A 17,953-nucleotide genomic window follows, 5' to 3' on the forward strand; every position below is an offset into this window, starting at 1 on the left:
AGTATAATCTGTGGGTTTTTTTATTGGAGTTCTATTGAATCTAAAATTGATGTGGGGGTAATGGACATATTTAAAATATTAAGTCCATAAATTCATTAACATGATATATCTCTACATTCAGGAAATCTTTAATATCTCCTATTAAAATTTTATAATTGTCTCCAAAGACAATTGCAATACTGTGATACATTTGTTCTTACTTCATGATTTTGACAGTATTGTGAATGGTATACTTTATTTTTTGTGTGTGTTACTGGCATGTTGAAATACAATTGATATTTTTTAAAGTTAATGTTTTATATAGCCAACAAACCTACTAAACTGCCTTATCTTTTAGCTGCCTTATTAATACTAAAATATTTATCAGTTGATTCTTTTAGAGATTTTTACATATGCCATTGTGGTAGGCAAAAATATGGCCCCTCCCTGCAAAAACTCCACATGCTAATTCACAGACCCAATCTCCTAGGACCCTGTGAATATGATGAGATTATCCTGAATTGTTCATTTGGTCCAAATGTAATCACCTGAGCCCTTAAAAGTGAAGAGAAAGGCTTAAGAAGAAGTAAGAGAGATCTAAGGAATGGTAAGGATTTAGCACACTGCAATTGTCTTGAAGAAGAAGGGATTCCTATGTCATAAGAATAACATGTTCCTACAACCACAAGGAATTGAATTCTTTTAACGCAGGTGAGCTTGGCAGAGGAGCCTGAGCCTCAGATAAGAACTGAAACTGTGGTCAATATTTTTATTTTAGCTGGGTGGGACAATAAGCAGAGTATCCAGCCATGTTTTCCTTTATGAATTTTATAATTTTAGCTATTACATTTTGGTCCTTGATTTATTTTGAGTTAAGTTTTGTATGTCGTGGTGTGTAGGGTTTCAACTTCATTCTTTTGCATGTGAATATCCTATTTTCCCAGCACCATTTGTTGAAGACTGTACTTCCCCCATTGAATGGTTATGCCTCCCTTCCTCTTTCTAATTTTTAATAGGTTTTTTTCTGCCTTAATGTTCTTGTTACCACCTCTGGTATAACGTTGAGTAGCATGGGAAACTTTTCAAACTTTCACTATTATGTATGAGATTGGTTGTAGTTGTCATTGTTGTTCTTGGGGGAGGTTGTAAATACTTTTTTTTTTTTTTTGCGGTACGTGGGCTTCTCACTGCCGTGGCCTCTCCCGTTGCGGAGCAAGGCTCTGGACGCACAGGGTCAGCGGCCATGGCTCATGGGCCCAGCCGCTCCGCGGCATGTGGGATCCTCCCAGACCAGGGCACGAACCCGCGTCCCCTGCATCGGCAGGCAGACTCTCAACCACTGCGCCACCAGGGAAGCCCCAACATAAACTAATATTGGACTTTATCAGATGCTTTTTCTGGATATTTTGAAATTATCATGTGATGTTTCTTGTTTAATTGCCTAATGCAAAGCTTCATACTACTGAATTACCTAATATTAAACTCACCTTATGTTTCTCTGATAAACTTAATACAGTAATGTTGTAATATACTTTTTATAACATACTTTTTATATTTGATTTGCATTTTGTTTAGGATTTTGAAGCTTACAAGAATGACTGATCTGTAAGCTTTGCTTCATTACAATACTATTGATAGGTTTTTGATCAAGATCATTTAGCTTAATAAAAAGTGTTGATGTGGGTACACTCTTCTGCTTTCTAGAAGAGTTTCTCTAATATTATAATTGTTTTTTTTTGTGAACATTCAGTATATTTTCTCAGTGGGAAGATACATTATTAATATAATTTCTTTTTTAATATTTATACTACTGACATATTCAGATTTTCAATTTTTTTATCAATTTCATTGTTATATTATCTTCTGAACCTATTTCATTTAACTTTACAATTATATTATCATAAAGTTAACATTCTCTTTTTAAGTTTTAATGTCTATAACCATCTTTAATTTTGTTAATTTTAATTTTGTTTAATATTATTTATTTTCATTCCTGATATTCATTAGTTGTGCCTGCTTTATTTTCTTACTTTCTCACTCAGTCTTGCCTAGAGGATAAATTTTATTGATCTTTTCAAAGAACCAACTTTTCTTACTATATCAACTTTGTTTCTGTTTTATTCATTTCTGTTCTGTATTTATCTCAACAAAATACTAGCAAACAGAATCCAACAGCATATTAAAGGGATCATACACCATGATCAGTGGGGTTTATCCCAGGAATGCAATGTTTCTTCAATATACGCAAATCAATCAATGTGATACACCATATTAACAAATTGAAAGATAAAAACCATATGATAATCTCAATAGATGCAGAGAAAGCTTTCGACAAAATTCAACACCCATTTATGATAAAAACCCTCCAGAATGTAGGCATAGGGGGAACTTACCTCAACATAATAAAGGCCACATATGACAAACCCACAGCCAAAATCATTCTCAATGGTGAAAAACTAAAACCATTTCCTCTAAGATCAGGAACAAGACAAGGTTGTCCAGTCTTACCACTATTTTGGAAGTTTTAGACACAGCAATCATAGAAGAAAAAGAAATAAAAGGAATCCAAACTGGAAAAGAAGAAGTAAAGCTGCCACTGTTTGCAGATGACATGATACTATACATAGAGAATCCTAAACATGCTACCAGAAAACTACTGGAGCTAGTCAATGAATTTGGTAAAGTAGCAGGATACAAAGTTAATGCACAGAAAACTTTTGCATTCCTATACACTTACGATGAAAAATCTGACAGAGAGATTAAGGAAACCCTCCCATTTACCATTGCAACAAAAAGAATTGAATACCTAGTAATAAACCTACCTAAGGAGACAAAACATCTGTATGCAGAAAACTGTGACACTGATGAAAGAAATTAAAGATGATACCAACAGATGGAGAGATATACCATGTTCTTGGATTGGAAGAAGGAACATTGTGAAAATGACTATACTACCCAAAGCAATCTACAGATTCAGTGCAATCCCTGTCAGACTACCAATGACATTTCTCACAGAACTAGAACAAAAAATTGCACAATTTGTATGGAAACACAGAAGACCCCGAATAGCCAAAGCAATCTTGAGAATGAAGAACGGAGCAGGAGGAATCAGGCTCCCTGACTTCAGACTATACTACAAAGCTACATTAATCGAGGCAGTATGGTACTGGCACAAAAGCAGAAATATAGATCAATGGAACAGGATAGAAAGCCCAGAGATAAACCCATGCACATATGGTTGCCTTATTTTTGATAAAGGAGGCAAGAATATACAATGGAGAAAAGAAAGCCTCTTCAGTAAGTGTTGCTGGGGAAACTGGACAGGTACAGGTAAAAGAATGAAATTAGAACACTCCCTAACACTACACACAAAAATAAACTCAAAATGGATTAAAGACCTAAATGTAAGGCCAGACACTATACAAGTCTTAGAGGAAAACATAGGTAGCACAGTCTATGACATAAATCACAGCAAGATCCTTTTTGACCCACCCCCTATAGAAATGGAAATAAAAACAAAAATAAACAAATGGAACCTAATGAAACTTAAAAGCTTTTGCACAGCAAAGCAAACTATGCACAAGACATAAAGACAACCCTCAGAATGGGAGAAAATATTTGCATATGAAGCAACTGACAAAGGATTAATTTCCAAAATGTACAAGCAGCTCATGCAGCTCAATATTAAAAAAACAAACAACCCAATCCAAAAATGGGCAGAAGACCTAAATAGACATTTCTCTAACGAAGATATACAGATTGCCAACAAATAGATGAAACAATGTTCAACATCACTAATCATTAGAGAAATGAAACTCAAAACTACAATAAGGTATCACCTCACACCTGTCAGAATGGCCATCATCAAAATATCTACAAACAATAAATGCTTGGGAGGGTGTGGAGAAAAGGGAACCCTCTTGCACTGTTGGTGGGAATATATAATTGATACAGCCACTATGGAGAACTGTATGGAGGTTCCTTAAAAACCTAAAAATAGAACTACCATATGACCCAGCAATCCCACTACTGGGCATATACCCTCAGAAAACCATAATTCAAAAAGAGTCATGTACCACAATGTTCATTGCAGCACTATTTACAATAGCCAGGACGTGGAAGCAACTTAAGTGCCCATCAACAGATGAATGGATAAAGAAGATGTGGCACATATATACAATGGAATATTACTCAGCCGTAAAAAGAAACGAAATTGAGTTATTTGTAGTGCGGTGGATGGATCTGGAGACTGTCATACAGAGTGAATTAAGTCAGAAAGAGAAAAACAAACACCATATGCTAACACATACATATGGAATCTAAAAAGAAAAAACGGTTCTGAAGAACCTAGGGGCAGGACAGGAATAAAGACGCAGATGTAGACAATGGGCTTGAGGACACGGGGAGGGGGAAGGGTAAGCTGGGATGAAGTGAGAGAGTGGCATGGACATATATACTGTACCAAATGTAAAATAGATAGCTAGTGGGAAGCAGCCACATGGCACAGGGAGATTAGCTCGTTGCTTTGTGTCCACCTAGAGGGGTGGGATAGGGAGGGTGGGATGAAGATGCAAGAGTGAGGACAAATGGGGATAAATGTATATGTATTGCTGATTCACTTTGTTATACGGTAGAAACTAACACACCATTGTAAATCAATTATATCAATAATCAATTTTGTACATTCTATACAAAAAAGAATGTATATTCTGCTGCTGTTACAAACAGTAATGTATACATGGCCATATGCATATGTTAATTTTGTTTTTCACATCTTCTCTAGCCTTATTTTCTGTATGTTCTATCATTTACTGACAAAATTCTTTGTCTAGGTATGACTTTTATAACATCAAAATAAATCTCCCACAGAACTATGGAGATATTGCTCTGTTCTCTAGTCTGATTCTTGTTTTGTTTTAGGGATTGCTTTTATATTTTCTTTCTGAAGTTAAAAAAAATTGAATATTTGTGGTTCAGAAGTTTCACCCAATTGTTTCAGATTTTTAAACTTAAAAAATATTCCCTTTTGGACTTTCCATAATGACACTTAGTTCATTCTTCTATTCAGAGTTATTTTACACTATTTATTTCCCTCCTACTCTTCATTGTCTATAGTCTATTTATTTTGATCCCTGTTAAAAGGATATTGGAACTATTGCACCCATTTTATGTATCTCACTTATTTTTCTTCTCATCTTTTTATACATTTTCACTGCACTCCTGGAAAATACCTGAGTTTAATCTTATGTTTATTAATTACATCTTCAGCTTGGGTCATTCTGTTATTTAGCCAAAATATTAACTTTTAATTTCAATAAAGTTCATGGACATTAAAAATGGCTGCCTCTGAGAGCTTCGAGAAAGTATAGCATTATAAAAAGTAGAGGATGAGGATGCAGCAATGAGGGTGCAACTTCAATGTTAGAATTCATAGGAAAATATAAATTATAAGATTACATAATGTGTTCACTTTGCAGAATTTTAATGCTTTCAGTTACATCATGTTTGTTTTCTTCACTAGTTGATTTGATTGTATATCCATATTTACATATAATGGTTAAGATTGATTCAAATTGGCCACTTTCTTTAGGCATAAATAATTCACCTTTTCTCTTTTCATGAATGCAGGTTTGAATTAACAGGTTACCCTTGGCTTGGATAGTTGTTGAGGGGCATATTGTAGTTACTAGGATTCCTTTAGAGTTTAGTTTTTCCTGGGGTTCTGAATTTAGGGAATCTGTGTCCTTTGTGATGGTTGACAGGAAATTAAAGCACTCTGCTTATTCCTATATAATTTGTCGTATTTTAGAGTACCCTACTTGTGTTTTTATCCTGTGGTCAAAACACTGAAAACAGCCACTTTAAGAAAGAGGGAATGAAATTTGTTTACTGACCTTTAATTACATGGGAAAAGTACCCATGTTCCTTTCAATTCCTGTTGTGATTGTTCTTATAGTTATACACAGTTTCTGCTCAGAGTAATATTTGTGGGGCCCCCTCTTTCTCTCAGTGAGACTGAAAGTTCTTCAGCTCTTTTTGTTTTCATTATTAATCTGTTCTGTCTTTTTTATAATTTTAAAAGTTTCTTTTTTTGTCTGCTGGAGATGTACTTTCTTTCATAGTGTTATTATTCTTCTGTTTTAATAAAATTTTGAGAAGGTGGTAGGGTGAATATATGTATTATGTTTTCAAATTGAACTATATTTCCTATTTACTAATGAATATTTTAAATTCAAAGGCCAACTGAACTCATTGTAACAAGTGGAATAATACAAAAATGCATAAATTAAATGTTAAACTCCCTGCTCACATAGAAAGCACTGATAGACTAGGCTTGACTGCTATCCTTTGTAAGTCCTGCTTACAAGGTTGGTCTTCACTAACATCTGAGAACTTGGATTTAGGGAAGGTTCCCATCATTCTAACTGGTAGGAGTGGCTCACTGTGCCTACACTATTTATATGAATAATGTGGCTTATCCTGCCTTCCTTCTGCGAGTATGCAGTTTTGACACATGATAGGCAGACAGTGCCTAATATGATCAGCCCTCAATAAAATTCTGGGAACTAGGTCTCTAATGAGCTTATTTATAGACAAAATTTCATTTGTATTTTCACAACTCATTGCTAGGAGATTTAAGCATGTTTTGTGTGACCCCAAAGGGAGAGGGCTTGTGCCTGGTTTTCTCTGGACTTTGTCCCCTTTGACTTTTCCCTTTGCTAATTTTGCTTTATATTCTTTCACTGTAAAAAAACATAGTGATGGGTGACATTATATACTAAGACCTCTTAGTCCTCCTAGCAAGTCATCAAACTGTGAGTGGTCTTGGGGACCTCTGACACACTGCTCTAATTTATTACTACCCTCTTGATTCGTGTATGTTGAGCCATGCTTGCATCCCAGGGATAGATCCCACTTGGCCATAGTGTATAGTCCTTTTAATGTACAGTTGAATTTGGTTTGATAATGTTTTATTGAGGATATTTGCATTTATGTTTATCCAGGATATGAGCCTGTGCTTTTCTTTTCTTTAGTGTCTTTGTATAGCTTTGCTATCACTGTGATGCTGGCCTTCTTAAATGTTTCTATATGTCCCCCCTTTTGTTTTTTGGAAGAGTTTAAGAATGTTTGATAGAATTTACCCATGAAGTCCTCTGGTCCTGGGCTTTTCTTTGTTGGGAGGTTTTTGACTACTGATTCAATCTCCTTATTTGTTATTGGTCTGTTTAGGCTTCCTGTTTCTTCTTGATTCTGCTTTAGTAGGTTGTATGTTTCTAGAAGTTTATTTTTTCCCAGGTTATCCAATTAGTTGATATATAATTGTTTATAATAGTCCCTTAAGATAATCTTTATTTCTGAAACATTCATTAGAATGTCTCTTATTTGTTTCTGATATTTTGAGTCTTCTCTCTTTTCTTCTCTTTTTTTCTTGTGCAGGGGAAGCCATGGTGGAGGGGCTTCCTCTTGACACTGAGTTGTACTGGCAAGGGGGATGGAATGATGCAGGTAAAATCTTTCTACTATTTTTATGCTGTAAATGAATATCTGAGTATGTGATTCTTGCATTACCATCTGTAGAAGCTGTTCCACTATCTCTTAATTTTCAATGCAGCAGATTAAAATTTGAGATTACATTGATACCTGAAATTTCTATACTGAAAGGTATATGCTAGTCTTTTCTGATTCGTATGTTTACCTCTCTTTTCCAACAGTGGTAAAAATGGCTCTCATTATTTATGCATTTACTTAAGCAAGTATACACAGAGGTAGTTTCAGATTTGTGAATCCATAACACTTCAGAAAGAAAATCTATTAACTTAGAATTCAATATTTCTTTTTTTAAATTAAATTTTTAATTGAATTATAGTTGCTATACAATCTTATATAAGTTACAGGTGTACAATATACTGATTCAAAGGGTCTACTCCATTTATAGTTATTATAGTTATTTATAGTTATTATAGTTATTTATAGTTATAGTTATTATAAAATATTTGCTCTGTTCCCCATGTGGTACAATATATCCTTGTAGCTTATTTTATGCCTAATAGTTTGTACCTCTTAATCCCCTACCTCTATATTGCCCCTCCCCCTTTCCTTTCCCCACTAGTAACTACAAGTTTGTTCTCTACATCTGTGGGTTTCCTTTTTTGTTATATTCACTAGTTTGTTGTATTTTTTAGATTCCACATATAAGTGATATCATACACTTATTTGTCTTTCTTTGTCTGACTTATTTCACTTAGCATAATACCCTCCAAGTCCATCCATGTTGCTGCAAATGACAAAATTTCATTCTTTTTTATGGCTGAGTATTATTCTATCGTGTGTATATATGTGCACACACACACACACACACACACCACATTTTTATCCATTCATCTGTTGATGGACACTTAGGTTGGTTTCACATCTTGGCAATTATAAATAATGCTTTTATGAACATCGGGGTGCATGTATGTTTTTGAATTAGTGTTTTTGTTTTTCTCAGCTATATATCCAGGAGTGGAGTTGCTGGGCCATATGGTAGTTCTATTTTTAGTTTTTTTGAGAAGCCTTCATACTGTTTTCCACAGTGACTGCACCAATTTACGTTCCCACCAACAGTGTACAAAGATTCCCTTTTCTTCACATCCTGGCCAACGTTTGTTATTTGTGTTCTTTTTGATGATAGCCATTCTGACATGTGTGAGGTGATATCTCATTGTGCTTTTGTTTTGCATTTCCCTGATGATTAGCAATTTTGAGCATCTTTTCATTTGCCTGTTGGCCATCTGCATTTCCTCTTTGGAAAAACGTCTGTTCAGTTCTTCTGCTAATTTTTTAATTGGGGTGTTTGTGGGGTTTTTGATATTGACTTGTATGAGCTATTTATATATATTGGATATTAACCCCTTATTGGTCATATCATTTGCAAATATTTTCTCCCTTTCATTAGGTTGTCTTTTTTTTTTTTTTTTTGCGGTATGCAGGCCTCTCACTGTTGTGGCCTCTCCCATTGCAGAGCACAGGCTCAGGACGCGCAGGTCCAGTGGCCATGGCTCACGGGCCCAGCTGCTCCGCGGCATGTGGGATCTTCCCGGACTGGGGCATGAACCCATGTCCCCTGCATTGGCAGGTGTACTCTCAACCACTGCGCCACCAGGGAAGCCCCATTAGGTTGTCTTTTTATTGATGGTTTCTTTTGCTGTGCAAAACTTTGAAGTTTAATTAGGTCCCATTTGTTTATTTTTGCTTGTATTTCCTTTGCTTTATGGAACAGATCTAAAAAATATTGCTATGATTTATGTCAAAGTGTGTTCTGCCTATGTTTTCTTCTAGGAGTTTTATGGTATCTGGTCTTACATTTAGGTCTTTAATCCATTTTGAGTTAATTTTTGTAAATGGTGTTAGAGAATGTTTTAATTTCATTCTTTTACAAGTAGCTGTCCAGTTTTCCCAGTACCAGTTATTGAAGAGGCTGCCTTTTCTCCATTGTATATTCTTGCCTTTTTTATCGTATATTAATTCACCATAAGCGCGTGGGTTTATTTCTGGACGCTCTATCCTCTTCCATTGATCTATGTGTGTGTTTTTGTGCCAGTACCATACTGTTTTGATGACTGTGGCTTTGTACTGTAGTCTGAAGTCAGGGAGGGTGATTCTTCCCGCTCTGTTCTTCTTTCTCAAGATTGTTTTGGCTATTCAGGGTCTTTGGTGATTCCATACAAATTTTGACATTTTTTCTAGTTCTGTGAAAAATGCCCTTGGTATTTTGGTACGGATTCCTTTGAATCTATAGATTGCAATTCAGTATTTTTTGTACCCATTTAATAGACAAAATTACCATACAGTGAAATGTTCACATTCTTAAAGTTCATTTTGATGAGCTTGATATATGCTCCAGAAAGTTTCTTCATATCCCTTCCCAGTTAATCTACTCCAGAGGAAATCTTGTTCTTATTTTTTTTTACCTTGGATTAATTTTACTTAATCTATAGTTTTAAATAAAATGAATGCTATACTATGAATTCTTTGTGTCTATTTTTGCTCAGCATGTTAGCAGTGAGATTCTTCCCCATTTATGTATCAACATTTTTCCTATGTAGTGCCAAGTAGTATTCCACTAGATGAATGTTACAATTTGTTTTTCCATTCTCCTGTTGAAGTATATTTGGATTTTGTCTCATTTTTAGCTATTTTGGATAAAATCTCTATGAATATTCTTGTACAAATCTTTTTAGGGAGATATTTTTACATATCTCTTTAGTAAACTTTCATCTCATATAAAAAATATAATCCTGATGGAATTATGATGGATATTATTTTGAAACAGTCTGTTCTATTCTGCTGTATTCTCAATCAGACTCAATTTTGATCCACTGACCTATTTATCTTTGTGCCACAGCCACACTGTCTTAATTAGTGTTGTTGGAACATAAACTTAAATTCAAGCAGTTTGTCCTCATAATGTGTACTTATCTTTCAATATTGTTTTGGCCATTGTAACTCTTTTGCATTTCTACATATAATTTAGAGTCAGGTTTCAGAGTAGATGTGTTGGGTATATTTTGATTTTTACTCTTAAATATTTTATGTTATTCAAAATAGAATTTTAATTTCATTTTGTTTGCTGATAGTATGCAGAAATAGAATTTATGTTTTGTATTGACCTTATATTTTTGAATCTTGTTAAATTAACTTACAACAGTAGCTTTTAATTTGTTTAGGAACTATTACATAGAGAGTCATATTTTGTTGCACTAAAAAAACAGTTTTGTTTCATCCTTTTCAATATTTAGGCCTTTTGTTTCTATTGTCTTATTGCAATGACTTGGATATCCTGTGTAGTGTTCAGTAGAAATGGTTAGAGCAGGAGGATCATAGTCCTTTTCTGGATCTTAAAGGGGAAGCATTCAAAATTTTATTATCATTATGTTAGCTCTAGGTTTTTCATTGATACTTTTTTCAGATTAAATAATTTCCATTATATTCCTAGTTTGCTGAGAGTTTTTATCATGGATAACTGTCAAATTTTGTCAAATAATTTTCCTGCATATATTGAGATGATCATATGGTTTTATCATTCATTCTGTTAGTGTGGTGAATGACATGGATAGATTTTCAAATGTGAAACCAACCTCGAATTCTTTGAGTAAACTCTACCTAGTAATGTTGTATAATCCTTTTGGCATATTACTAGTTTCAATTTATTAATGCTTTGTTAAGTATTTTTGTCATTGTTCATGAAGATATTGATCATTTGTTTTCTGTTCTTGTAATGTATTTTTCTGATTTTAAGATCAAGATTATGTTGTCTCTTTTGGAAAGCACCTAAGGAGGGGGTCTGGTTGTCACAGGAACCAACCTTGATTAGATGGTGTGAACTATCAGTCCCACCCACAGAGAGGAGAGAAGGGTTAGAGATTGAATCAGTCACCAATGGTCAATGAGTTAATCAATCTTGCTTGTATAATGAAGCCTCTATAAAAAAACAAAAAGATGGGATTTGGAGGGCTTCTGGATTCGTGAACATGTAGAGGTGCTAGAAGAGTGGGGCATTCGAAGAGGGCTTGGAATTCTGCCGCCCCCCCTTCTCCATACCTTGCCCTCTGCTTCTCATCCATTTGGTTATTCCTGAGTTATATCCATTTATAATAAACCAGCGATGTAGTAAAAAAAAAATAGAGTATGTAATCCTCATAAAATGATTCGGGAAGTATTTCCTCCCCTATTTTCTAAAATAGTTCTGTAGGATTGGAATTATTTCTTATATACATGTTGGATACAATTCATGTGAAAACATCAAGGTCTTGTTTTCTTTGTTGGTAGATACTTAACTGATGATTTAATGCTTTTAATAAGTAAAGGGTTATTCAGTTTTCTATTTCTACTTGGGTCCATTTGATAATTTGTGTCTTTAAAGGATTTTGTCCAGTTTATCTAAATATTTGAATTTATTCGCATACAATTGTTAATAATACCATTCATAATTTTAAAGCTTAAATGATTTGCAGTAATAGTCCCTATTTTTTTCCCTGATACTGGAAATTTGGTGCTTCATTCATTGTTCTTATCTATCTAAGATTGCATCAATTTTATGGATCTTTTAAAAGGACCAACTGTGCTTTAATTGATTTTCTTCTTTGTCCATTTTCTAAGTCATTGATTTCTGCTCTTATCTTTTTTATGTTCTTTCTTGTACTTTGGGCTCAATTTGTTCTTTTTGTAGTTGTGTAAGGTAGAAACTTAGATCATTTACTTGAGGTAATTGTTCTTTTCTAATCTAAGCATTTAAAGCATAGCTTTCCACCTAAACACTGTTTTAGCTTTACTCATGGGTTATTTAGAAGTATGTTGTTTAATTTCCAAATAATTGTGAAATTTCTAGATATCTTTTATTGATGCTGGTTCCTAACTTATTTTCCTTGAGTCAGAGAACATAGCCTGAAAAATTATAAAATTTGAAATTGATTGAGACTTGTTTTACAGCCCAGTGTATGGTCTATGATCTTAAACATTACATGTGCACTTGAAAAGAATTTGTTTCGTGTAGTTTTGGGGTTAGTGTTTAATATATGAAAGCTAGGTGAATATGTAGTTTTACTATCAATAACTGAGAGAGGAGTGCTATAATTTTGAGGTATGATGATGGATTTTACCTGTTTCTGCTGATTTTTGTCAGTTTTTTATGCATTATTAGGCACATTTAAACTATGGTTATATTTGTTTCTTCATGAAGTGATGGGGTTTTTTTTTATTATGAAATATCTCTGAGGAAGTGCTCTTGTCTTGAGGTATTCTTTATCTGCTGTTAGTATAACCCTTCAACCTTTCTTATCTTTGATTCTCACATTCATTAGCTTTTTTTTTCTTATATTTAACGTGAATTTCTCGTAGACAGCATATATTTAGTCTTTTTTATCCAGACTGGCAATATCTGCCTTTTAAATAGAATGTTTAAACTACTGGCATTTAATCTAATTACCTGTATGGTTGGATTAAGTTTACTATTTTGCTACTTTTTTATTTGTCCTGTATGTCAATGTTCTTCTTGTCTTTCTTTACAGTCTTTACTTTGGATTTTAAAAATATTTTTTAGTATTCCATTTTAATTCTTGTGACCATTTAGGCACACATCTTTGCCTTAATTTTAAAGCTGCTGCTTAAAAAATTAAAATATACATTCTTTACTTATAGTATACTTAAAGTTAATATTGTTTCACTTCATGGTAAAATATAAAAACCTTGCAATAGTATAATTACATTTCATCCCTTGTTATCTGTGCAATTGTTGTCATATATATTTCATTTACATATTTTTAAACCATACAATGTAGTGTTATCATTTCTGTAAGAGAATTTTGTCCCCATTTTCATAATGAAAAAATGCCAAATAATCTATAAAATCATAACTCTTCTTGACACCACTGGAGAACTGAACTCACAAGGCAAATGCAAAAATCTTATTTCCCCAAAATGATAAGACTCTCTCAAGAGTCTTGTGACAAGAAGCATAAACTATTTCATGGGAGGAAGAGGAAGTTGGCATAGACATGCTTAAAAGTAAATTAGCTGTAATTGTAACAAATTCTAAATGGTTGAGTGTGGACTAACATATCAGTTTGGAATAACCTGGAGCCCCCTACACAAGGGAAATGAGATTGACTTAACAGTCTTCTACATGGACCTCCACTGGTTACTCACAAGAAAGGTTGGGGGCTGGGCAGAAGACAAGAGTGAGAGTAATTGTTGGTGCAGGGGTACAGTCTCCAATGCCAGGCCAGTAAAAACCCTATAGTCTTTCTTGAATCCTTCTCTTGTGTGAAAAAATTGCCTTAAACCACTGGGGGAGGAAAAAACAAACTGTCTTTCCCCCAATACTCAGGCAAAGATTCAATTCTTCTGAATGAGGGGTAGAACCACGACTCTTCTGACACAGGGTTCAGGTATAACCCCACATTTTAGGGGAAGGGCACAGGAAAGTCCCATCTACCCTTTGAGAAAGGGTAGGGAAACTTCTCTCTCGCCTGCACAGTGCAGACAAAGATTCTCTGCTTCTGGAGGAGGGGGTAAAAGCAAAAGTCATCTGCCAGTGGGGGAGGGACATAAAAATGTCTCTCATAAAAGACCTTACCCAGCTGCAGGGCAGAGTTTGCTCACACAAGGTGAGAAAATAGGCATGATTAGACCTTATCCGCAAAGGCAAAGTGCGCAGGTCCTGCCTAAAACATGAGTTTTGACAAGAAAAACTGAGAATCTCTTTTGCCAGCTCTACAAGCCTAGCACCAAATAACAAACAAGAACACTCTGGGTGTGGCAAGAGTGCATAGGAAGACCTCTTTTGTGACACAAGTGGGAAGGCATTGCTGAAAGCTGAGCAGGAATGCTAAATATTACTCCTCAGTAACCAAGCCTCACACTAAGTACAGAGTAACCACTGCTTACCATGGAGAATAAAATGGAAGACTGCATTGTACTGAATGTAGCAATACAACAAACCAACTCAATTACTAGCTACATTTACTCAACTCCCTCAACTAGTGGCCAGGCAAAAGAAGTGTAACCATTTGTGGCAACAAATACCACTTGACTCAGTCTTTGTTGTTTTTCTAGATAGTAATTCTGGTACTCAATTAAAAGACACATAGCAAATTCAGGAAGAAACATTCATTTTTATGAGATAAAGCAATATATAGAAACAGACTCAGATGAGCCAGAATTTGTTCTATCAGGCAAGAATTTGAAAATAACTACCATGTGATAGATAAGTCACTTAGCTTGATTGTAGTAATCATTTCACAATGTATATGTATATCAAAAAATATTGTGCATCTTAAATATATACAGTTTTATATGTCAATTATACCTCAATAAAGCTGAAAAAATAAAACAACTACTGTTATATGTAAAAGGATCGAGTGGTAAATGTGGACAGCATGCATGACGAGATGTGGAATTTTAGCAAAAAGATAGAAGCAATGCATGTGCTACCACAAACACAGAATTTATAATCAAACCGCTCAATAACAAAGGTAAAAATAAATTTGGGGGAAGGCAGGTAGGGAAAGGAAATTCAATATAGAGAAACAAAAAAAAAATTTTAACCTACTTCTCATGAGACACTTAGAAAACAAAAAGACAACGGATTGAAATTGTTAAAATATGGAAGGAAAAAAGTCAGCCAAGAATTGTATACTTTTAAAAAATGAAGGTGAAATGAAACTTTTCCAGTGAAACAAAAGCTGGTAGAATTTTTTTTTAACCAGCTTGCCTTCTCTGTGAAAAATTAAAATCACACAAATTAAGTTCTCTTACCATAACAGAATTAAATAAGAAATCAATAACAGAAACAAATTTGAAAAATCCCCAAATATTCGGAAATTAAGCAATATACTCTTAAAAAGACTGATTGTATCATATAATAAGTTCTATACTCATACAACAAATTCTGTCTGTACATAATTACAATGGGCTGTTGAAATTATATGCATGATTATATTTCTGATATATATATATATATATATAGTATCTTAAAATATATTTGTAAGTATCGAAATATATTTTTGTTTAAATAAATATATATAAAACATATTTAATTGTATATTTATATAATTTCAACCAAATTTCTATGAGTCCCATTTGTTTCTTTGTCAGATACGTCTGGCCATTCCTGATAATTTCTTATTGCTTGCTCATCTTTGTGACCCCAATCTTTACTTCTTTAAATGTTTCTTACATATTCTGTATCTAAATCTGTTGTTTATAGTTTCTGCTTATTCTCTGTTATGGTGGTTTACCTCCTCATGGTCTTGTTGATCTTTGACTTTGAAATTTTGTCTACTTGGTTTCAATCTGTTGGGAGTCCTTCAGTTTCTAAATTTTGGACATTTTCCTCTAAACAGAATCTGTGTCTACTTAAGCCAGGTGTGAGGTAGAAATAAGTACTTTATTCTTCCTTGAGATTCCTAAATTAATCTAGATGTCTTAAATTTCAGCTTCTCCACCTTTTGATACATCAAGGTTTTAGTGTCACAATAGCAGTGCTTCCATTGGCATTTTCCATCATGGTAATCCAGTTCCCCCCTTCTTGCTAACTGATCACCCCCAGCTCAGATTTATTCTTGTGATTTTTACCTTTTTCAAAGCAGGGTAAATTGTAAGGTTTTTGGAGATCTGCCTACATCTTGTAAATCCTGTGATATTTTACTAAGTATCTTCTTTCTAAGATAAAATCGTTTTATAGTAGAATTGTCTTCCAAATGATCTAATCTACCATACTACTGGAAACAGAAGTCTCCATCCTCACCCCTTTTAAAAATTTTGTTGAATATTTGCCTGATCTGTGATCTCTCTGTGATCCTTCAGACCAGTGTACCTTCAGTGTTAGACCTAGGGCTTAGATTAGAGTAATAAATCTATATCAGTAAGGACTAGAAGCTGGTGACTAGAAATACCTGCTAAGGTATGGCAGCCTGAGAGCCTGCCTGAGATATCAAGAAACAATTAGCCCAATCAGGTAAGTGTTGGGTCTTTGTCAACATGAAATTGATTGAAATCTTGTTCAGCAGATGGTTAGTGAGAAGGTTAAATGCCACCTGCAGTCATACTGGGGAAAGATAAAGGCAATCTATTTCCGTCAAGGAACTGTGGGAGGATTGGCATTCCTGGGGTACAGGCAGTTCATGACAAATGTTCCCTTTAATGATCCTTATCATTTGGTTTATGCTAATGCAACTACAGTTTCTGCTTTTTCCCTGCCAGACTACAAGCTCCATGAAGGCCAGGACCATATCTGCTTTATTCATTACTATTTTCTCATAAATATTTCCATATTTTTGAATGAATGGTTATCAGAGCACTGACTATGTAGAATGCGTGACCAACAGCTATTTTGATAATATATCCAAAATGACAGATAATATAATGTTCAAAGTCAATTAATATAGTAAGAAGTTTCTAGAAAATTCTTTATTTGAAGATATAGTTCACTCTCTGAAATAGATTACTTATTGTAGAATGAGAAGAGGCCTCATATAATATTCTTTAAATAGCTCTTTAATTTAGAATAATAATTAATAATAAATAATAAACTCAGTGAAATGGGGATATAATATTCACCCTGCTTACTTTTATTGCTGCTACATCTACAGTCCTATTGTGGTCAGGGAAGATGAATAAGAAATTGAACTACCTATATAGAGGAGGGAGATTTCAGAGGGAGGTATAGATTTGGAGGATCAATATAAGAAAGATCTTACTTGGAGAGTAGTCTGTACTCTAAGCCTCAGAAGCAAACGTCTAAGTTGAAGAGAAGTCCACTGTGAAAATTCAGAGAGACCAGATCATGTTTGCATGGATTTTAAAGCATTGTTAGTTTTTTTCTTGAACTACCTAATCTCACCTATTTTATACCTCACTTCATAATTCGTCCATTGTCTCCCCATCACCAAACAGCAATAAATTTTACTACATCTAGGAACACATTCCTTTCATACAGACCTTGCTGCTTACTGTCATGTGGAATGACTTGATACCAATTATTAAGGTTGTTGGAAGAACTGAAAAAATAGATTTATGACTCAAATTTATATTAACTTCAAACTTGCTCAGAATTTACAAGTACACAAAATATGTGTTGAACTTTATATAAATTAATCTAACCTGGTGTGAGGTGCAATATAATTTTTTTTTCTGGGGGATTATTATAGGCACAGTGTTCTAGTAATAATATGTAACAACAGTTAAATAAATAAATTATATATGTATATATGTGTGTGTGTATGTGTGTATATATATATATATATATGTGTGTGTGTGATTTTAATATCTGTTAACAGTTGAGAAAACCATTTAATCCCAATTATCCCAAGTAAGAAATGCAAACATAGCTATTTTTCATTATACTTTATTTACTAAACAAAACTACATCTTAATTTGCTCTGAACTTCCGAATCTCCAGTTGAAAAGGTTGAATCTTGGATCCAAAATTTTA

At 34.0% G+C, this 17,953-nt stretch overlaps 1 long non-coding RNA gene across 1 annotated transcript in view; it reads left to right on the forward strand.

The window, feature by feature from the left end:
* LOC125963043 (uncharacterized) overlaps nt 1–7,487 on the forward strand; it is a 282,943-nt gene extending 275,456 nt beyond the window's left edge. Inside the window, exon 3 of the long non-coding RNA XR_007474796.1 lies at nt 7,417–7,487. This is a non-coding gene — a long non-coding RNA (uncharacterized LOC125963043). The remainder of the gene's footprint in view (nt 1–7,416) is intronic.
* Nucleotides 7,488–17,953: the final 10,466 nt, after the last annotated feature.

The sequence above is a fragment of the Orcinus orca genome, chromosome X (assembly GCF_937001465.1).
Source record: "Orcinus orca chromosome X, mOrcOrc1.1, whole genome shotgun sequence".
In the NCBI taxonomy this organism is placed as follows: Eukaryota; Metazoa; Chordata; class Mammalia; order Artiodactyla; family Delphinidae; genus Orcinus; species Orcinus orca.